General features: G+C 51.1%; 1 protein-coding gene across 1 annotated transcript in view; it reads right to left on the reverse strand.

Annotated features, from left to right (window-relative positions):
- The window catches only part of XYLT1 (xylosyltransferase 1), a 224,481-nt gene that overhangs the window by 35,436 nt on the left and 181,519 nt on the right, over window positions 1–7,526 (reverse strand). The gene's annotated exons all lie outside the window — the stretch shown is intronic.

The raw sequence follows: 7,526 nt of genomic DNA on the forward strand, positions 1-7,526 counted from the left end.
CACAGGGGTCATTGAGTCAGTTCCAACTTAAAGCAATCCTGTGTCCCACAGAAGGAAACTGCCCCGCCCTGCGCCATCCTCATGCCATTAGGTTGAAGCCCATTGTTGCAGCCACCGTGTGGAGGGTGGTCTTCTTAGCCGACCTTCTACGGACCAGACGTGATGTCCTTCTCCGAGGACTGCTCCCTTCTGATAACATGCCCCAAGTCTATCATCCTTGCTTTTAAGGAACATCCCGGCCGCACTCCTTCTGGGATAGGTTTGCTAGTCCTCCTGGCAGCACGTGGCTTAGTGAGTCTGCGTGGCCAACGCCACCATCCAAATGCCCCGTGCTTGTGTGGTCGTCCTGAGTCCCTGTCCAGCTTTCACGTGCACACGAGGTGACTGAAATACTGGGGCTTGGGTCAGGCTCACCTTCGTCCTTAACATGACCTCTGTGCTCTGTAGCACTTTAAAGAGGCCTCTCGAGGCAGGTTTGTCCAGTGCCCTATATGCAGTGCAAGGGTGCGTACGCGGTGTTGCCTATGAGTACATGGACACTCGGACCCGGGATTGCGGGGCAGAAATCAATCAGAAGTCCCAGGCATCCCACCTCCCTGGACACGCTTTTCCCCTATCACATCTTTCCGTGCCTGAGCCCCAGAGGAAGCTCATTTGCAACGCCGTCTCCTCCCTGGGGACCGACTTACGGAGGGCTTTTCATTACACCCACACTTCTGCCCCACTGAAACAAAACTGGCCTTCATCGGCCCACTAAACAAAGCCCCCGAGCTTAGGAAGATAAAACCCTAAGTTGACCCTGGCTGGCCCTGAGGATGCAGTCATGCCCAGCGGGTGCACTTAACCAGGCGTCCCATGTGAAGTTCTAAAGAACAGGTCTCAAACACTTACATGTGAGCCAGACTAAGCAGGGAGAGAAGCCCAGGTGAGGGGACTTGCAAAATGTTCCTTTCTGTGGGCCCGCTTTTTTAATTTCATGTTCCATTATATGGGATAATAGCATCGGTCTTGCAATTTTAATGTGGTGTCCCAGACCATAATATCCAAATACAATATTTATGCAGTAATCTCTGAAATGAAATATTCATGGGGCTGGGAGATTGGCTGCTGTATTTACTGCATCCTAAAACTGATGAGCTGCAAACGCGTTCTCTGGTTAATTATCAGGACACAGAGACAATCAAGTCCTTGAGTCGTAGCAAAAAGTTCTTGAGCTGAGAGAGGTGACTGGGAACTTGGGTCTGCTTGGAAGGGAGGTGGCAGAAACCCAGGGTCTGTGCTTATTGTGGGTGTTGGCCAGCGTGAAGGGAGGAATCACCACCTGGGCAAGGGCTTGGTCCTTACAGCCCTGTGCCCTGATGGAAAGGTGGCACTTCAAACCCACAAGCTACTCCTTGGGAGAAAGACGGAGCTGGCTGCTTCCACACAGACAACAACCTCAGACGTCCAATGGGGCAGTTCTCTGTCCTGCAGAGCCACCAGGTGCTGGAATCGATGCAATGGCAGGGGTTTGGCCTGGTGACGGAAATCAAGGTGACTCAGCAAACACTCAGGGCACAATGCTTTTCAAAAAGGCTGGCTACCTAGGCAAGGGTGGACAGCTTCCCAATCGAGGCGAAGCATGGGCTTCCCACCCAGAAGACCACCACCAGACTCTCCTCCCTGCCTGCTCTTTCCTTGTTGACTTGGTTTCTCTAGGCAGCAGAGTGAGTGCTGTCCCCGGTGCCCAAGAGGGTGGACCTGGCTCCCTGGCTGAGAGAGGTGGGCTGGTACGAGCTCTCTTGGTCGCCAGAGTGGGAGGAACCCAGAGACACCTGTCCTGACTACCGGCCAAATCAGTGGCTCTAGCGTGATGGGTGGTGCTTCTCAAAGGGCCTTGAAAAACATTGCGGAATTGGAATCGCGACGTGCCTGCCTCAGTTACGCATCGTCCAATGGTCAACTCCTTACACAGCCAGGTCGCCCCACCCCCGTCTTGGCACCACAGCCCCTCCTTCCAGGAAGTCTGCTTCTGCACAGAACTTTCCACTCCCTAAGGCAGCACATGGAGCACTGGGCGGCACAGATGAATACACATGAAAGACGGGCGTCTTGGAGCGCCCCCAGGGGTGCCTCACGAGAAAGGCCCGCGGTCTGCATCCCAAAGGTCATGGCCTTGAGACCGCCAGAGTGCAGTCTACTCTGTACCCCAGGTGTCGTGCAGCAACAACTACTTTAACAAGAACTTGATTCTCTCTGTTGCCTATTGTGACTCTCGCTTAATGTAAGCTCCATGGGGGCAAAGTTGGTGTTGTTGGTTAGCTACCGTATATACTCGAGTACAAGCTGACCCGAATATCAGCTGAGGAACCTAATTTTACAACAAAAACAGCATTTAAAAATGTGCTGAAAAACTTGACTTTTACACGAGTATACACAGTATTGTTTTGTTCACTGGTGTATGTCTACCGCAAGGGTGGGGAACCTTTTTACTGCCGAGGGTCATTTGGCTACTGATAACATCATTCGAGGGCCAGACGCAATGATGGACTTCAAAATCAGCCAGCTATCTTTGGTCAAACCTACCCCTAATCTACTTGTGCGATGCATGTGAAGGTTGGACACTGAATAGGGAAGACAAAAGAAGAATCCATGTAGCTGAATTGTGGTGCTGGAGAAGAACCTTGACAGCACCACGGACTACCAGAAGGACAAACCTATTTGTGTCAGAAGAAGTACAGCCAGAGTGCTCCTTAGAGGCAAGGATGGCGAGCCTTCTCACATCCTTAGAACAGGTTGTCAGGTGGAGAGGCAGCAAACAAGAGGAAGATCTTTGACAAGCGGGACTGATTGACCCAGCATCTATATTGACGGGCCTGCCCATAAGAACAATCGTGAGTGGTGCGAGACTGGGCAGCATTTCTCTCTGGTGCACATAAGGCTGCTGTGAGTCCGAACAGACTCAGTGGTAACTGAAAACAACGTGAAGGCTGGCACTGCTGCATTCTGGGGAGGCATGCCAGGTTAGCTAGTCTTGGCGATTTTGCAGGTCTTTTATGGCCTGGGGGCCAGGTGTGCCCCAGCCCTGGCCAAATAAGTGCCTAGAGAACAGTGCCTCGCACACAGCTGGTGTGCAATAAGTACTTACTGCATACATGAATCTTGCTCGGGTCTACAGTCCATGCTCATGGGAGTAGGCGTCGAGAAACCAAACAGCACAGTGCACTGGCGAGCTCTGCAGCACGGGACTTCTTTACAGTGTTGAAGCCGAGGAAGTCCCTCTGAGGACAAAGCAGCACCTGACCCAAATCCTGGCATTTTCTATGGCTGTAAATGCATGCGCACATGGGACAGTTGATAAGGAAGACCAAGGAAGAATGAAGGCATTTGAATGACGGTGCTGGAGAAGAATACGAACGTACCATGGACTGGAAGTACATCCAGAATGCTCCTTAGAAGCTTTCTGAGGGGGCAAGACTGGCTCGTATACTTTGGGCATGTTATCAGGAGAGACGAGTCCTTGGAAAAAGACATCATGCTGAGTAAAGTGGCAGAGCAGCCATAAAGAGGAAGGCCCTTGATGAGACGGATTGACAGAGTGGCGGCAACAACGGCTCAAACCTAACAGTGAGGACGGCATAGGACCAGGAAGTGTTTTGCTTTGTTGCGCCCTGGATCACTGGGAGCTGGAACTAACTGGTGGCAAACACAAACACAACAAGTAAACGAATAAGCTTCGGCAGCCAAGCATAAAAGTCCATTAGGAATGTGTCTCAGCAAGGTGAGGTAACTTCTCCGAAGTCACACAGCTGGGAAGACTTGGGCTGGAATCCAGGTATGGCTGAGTCCCGTGCAAGCCTAAGTCTTCTGTTGCTAGGTGCCATCAAGTTGGTTCCGAACCCTAACTCACTGCCATCGAGTTGATGTGACTCGAGTAGAGAACGTGATTGTCAACAATTCCTGGGGGTCTGAAAAGCCGACCGATACATGTATACTTTCCTTTTCTCAACAGCGTTTTAAATTGGCTAAATTAATGACACAATCAGTAGAATTACCTTATGCCCCAGGGGGATAAGGTTTTCTACCGTAAAATGATAATGATGTCTCTAACATGGACCACCAGAGACATATATGAACCACAGGTATATGAATGGATTGGGGCTCACACTTAATTCTAGCCCCAATCTAAGAGTAATTAGTTCTTAGGACATGACCCTACTCAATACAACAAGAGATCACTGAAGACATATGGGTGTGATAGCAAAGTGTGATGAAGAAACCAGATGGTGCCCAGCTAGCAGAAAGAATAGCATGTGGGCTCTTCCAGGGTTCTCTTCAAACAAGCAGCCATCTAAATGAGGCATCAGCTAAGTCCATGTGGAAGAGGCACACCAGCCTGTGTGACCCAAGGATTATAGAGTATAAAATCCAACTCCAGAGGAGAGAATGGAGAGCTTCAATTGTGAACACCCGGTTTGCAGAAGACTATGGATGACACTGGAAGCCCCCCAATCCATTTGCAGGGCCCACATATGGATTAAGTCTTCTCACAGTGGTCAGACAGCACGAGTAGAAAACCCTCCCATCTCTATCAACCGTGAGTGGCACACAGTCCAGCTCCCAGGGCTGCTCAGATGCCTGGAAACCCTAATCGTTACCACTTACTCTCAGTGGTCTCATATGCAAGTGAGAGTGGGTGGGCAAGGGCTAAGGAAGCAGCCGTGCGTTTGAATTTTGGTGCTGGCGAAGACTATTAAATACACCACGGGCTGCCAGAAGAAGGACACATCTGTCCTGGAGGGACAGCCAGAGGGCTCCTTCGAAACAAGGAGAGCGAGACTTCATCTCACATACGTTGGGCACGTTACCAGGAGGGACCAGCCCCCGGAAAAGGACATCATGCTTGGTGAAGTAGAAGGGCGGCGAAAAAGAGGGCGTCTCTGAACTGGGCGGGTTAAGACAGCGGCTTTCACCAATGGGCTCAAACACTTAAATGACTGAGGATGGACAGGACCGGGTGGCGTTTTGTTCCTGGTACACAGGATGACAACCAATCAGAACTGCTTGACTCCCTGGCACCCACTATTAAAAAAAAAATAACAAGTGTATTGGGCACTCACTCCCCTCGGGTGCAAACCGTTTGCACTCAATTGCTATAATCCAAAGGCCCGGCTATCGGCTCCCACAACGATTTCAGAAGCCTATGGAGCAGCTGACCTTGTAACACACAGGATCGCCATGTGTCTGGAATGGACTGATGGTCGTGGGGTGTTTTTCCCATTGATGCCTTGGGACATGCATACCAATATCGGCTGTGCTTCAGGCTTTGTTCCACGCACCCCGCGTACATTCTCGTCATCTCCTCTTCTTCGCACCCTCTGAGGAGTCACTCGACAAACGAAGCCCAGCGATGGAGGGTGGTTAAGGAGGTTTCCCCAGCCACACAGCTGCGGGGTGGCAAGGATGTGCTTTGTGCCTTGGCCGTGGGCAAGGCGATACAACCATGCCCTGGAGTAACGGGGTGGATATCAACAGGAGACACATCGGTAATGGCCGGTTGGTGCTACGGAGGAGAAACGAGACGAAGGAGAGAAGATTGCTGGGGAAGCTCCGAGACAAAAGCAGAAGGAACCAGCTCACGACGAGCCATGGGGAAGAAGCGCTTCAGAAGTGAACGAAATCGCAAGCACAGGGAGGACCCACGCACAGGAAAAGGGGCCCCAAGGCTGGGTGAGTGGGGCGGGTGCAGCTTGTTGGTGTAGGGGTTGCCCGGGGTCCGGGTCGCACAGTGGTTCAGAGCCCAGACTCTAGCACCAGACACACCTGTCACCCAGACTTAACAAGCTCTTCGCTGTGTACGCCCTCTAGCCCTCTGTTTGTGCACCTGGACACTGGGTGTGTTAATGACTGGACTTCCATCCACGAGCAGTTGTGTCGTTCTTGCCTCATCGGTAAAATGAACTCTGACAGGCGTGGTGAAGAGTCCGTGAGAAAACCCGGTATATGGAGCGGAGCTAAGAGGGGCAGTTTCCCAGTGCACAGCAGACCCTCTATTACAGTGCTTGCTATCATGACCGGCGGCCATCAAGCTGACTCCAATCCTGGGTGTGCCAGAGTAGAACTGGGCTTCATAGAGGTTTCAATGGCTGACCAGAGGGAGTAGGTTGCCAGGACTTTCTTCTGAGGTGCTGCTGGGTGGACTTGAACTGCCCACCTTGCAGTCAGCAGCCGAGCTTGTTAGCCATTCGCACCACCTAGGCTCTCCAAACCCTCCATGGGAAATGTCGCCTGCCCTATTCCCAGGGTGTTGAGACGGGCTTTCTGTGACGTGAGGCCTGGGACAGAAGCACCGGGAGAAATGGTGAGTCAGGGTCCCAAATCCTGGGACCTAGAGGTCCTGGGCGTGGAGGCCTGTGCTTCCCACTGCACAAGAGACCCCCAAATCACCATTCAAGGCTCCAACATCATCTCGTACCTCTGGGAACCTGCTCAAGGTCTGCTAAAGGCTAATTGGTTTTCTACATTTCACATATATATATTTGAAAACAACGTGTATGGTCTTTTGTTTTGATTATAAAAGTGAACGCACGTCCTTCTGAGGCGGCTCGGAACATAAAAAACAAAACCATATCAAGACGAAAAGCAAAACTAGCCTCAGAGGTGACACACAGAAGGTATTTTCTCTCTGGTCCGTTGTTTAACTCACACGTGGGTTGTGTTTAAAAAAGAGGGGTTGCAGAGTGGACCTCCACACACAAGCTGGGCGAGGGAGGGTGTGTGTGCAGGTCTGTGTGGGTGCCTGTGCAGAGCTAAGCTTTATTTGGACGGGGCTGCCATAATTGGATTAAAGAAAGTGAGCATGCAAACGGTGATAAACTCCTTGGTTGGGCTTAAGGGGCGCAAAAAGGGAAATGCAATCTGCTTTCTCCACTGGAGATGAGGGATTAATTATCTCCTCACATCCATCATGGTGCTACAAGGCGGCTGGGGAGAGAACCCTTCTCTCGGATAAGTTTGTTGGCACCAAAGGGCCTCCTAAAAGCAGATTTGCCTGGAGGAATTTCCTGGCCAGTCTCTCAGGAGAGTTGCCAACTTTCGGTTCAACGGTTGCTTGTTTATACATCAAGGGAGATGGGGACCTGAAGATCAGTTCAATGTCACAGAGCAGGCTGCTGAAGCTGCCATTCTGGCTGCCAATGAGGGGGCACAGCCTCCAGCAGGAGGGATCCAGATTTGGGAACAGAAAGAAGCCTGCCTATTCTGCCTCTCACCTGGGGGATGGAGTCCCCACCTCCTGGCTCTCTACCTGTCTGGCCTTCTTACACTAAAAATGCTACCTGATTCTCTAAGAGTTCAATCCAACATGTTAATCAGATGTATAACATATTTTGAGGACTTTTTCCCCAGTTCTACTCTATCATCCTCACCTATCATTACCATCACCATTCTTATCATCACCATGACCATCGCCACTATTGTCACCATCACCCTCATGGTCATCACCTATCATTACCATCACCATTCTTATCATCATCACCATGACCATC

Source organism: Echinops telfairi, unplaced genomic scaffold (assembly GCF_000313985.2).
Source record: "Echinops telfairi isolate 266 unplaced genomic scaffold, ASM31398v2 ScPeMD7_5;HRSCAF=22, whole genome shotgun sequence".
NCBI lineage: Eukaryota > Metazoa > Chordata > Mammalia > Afrosoricida > Tenrecidae > Echinops > Echinops telfairi.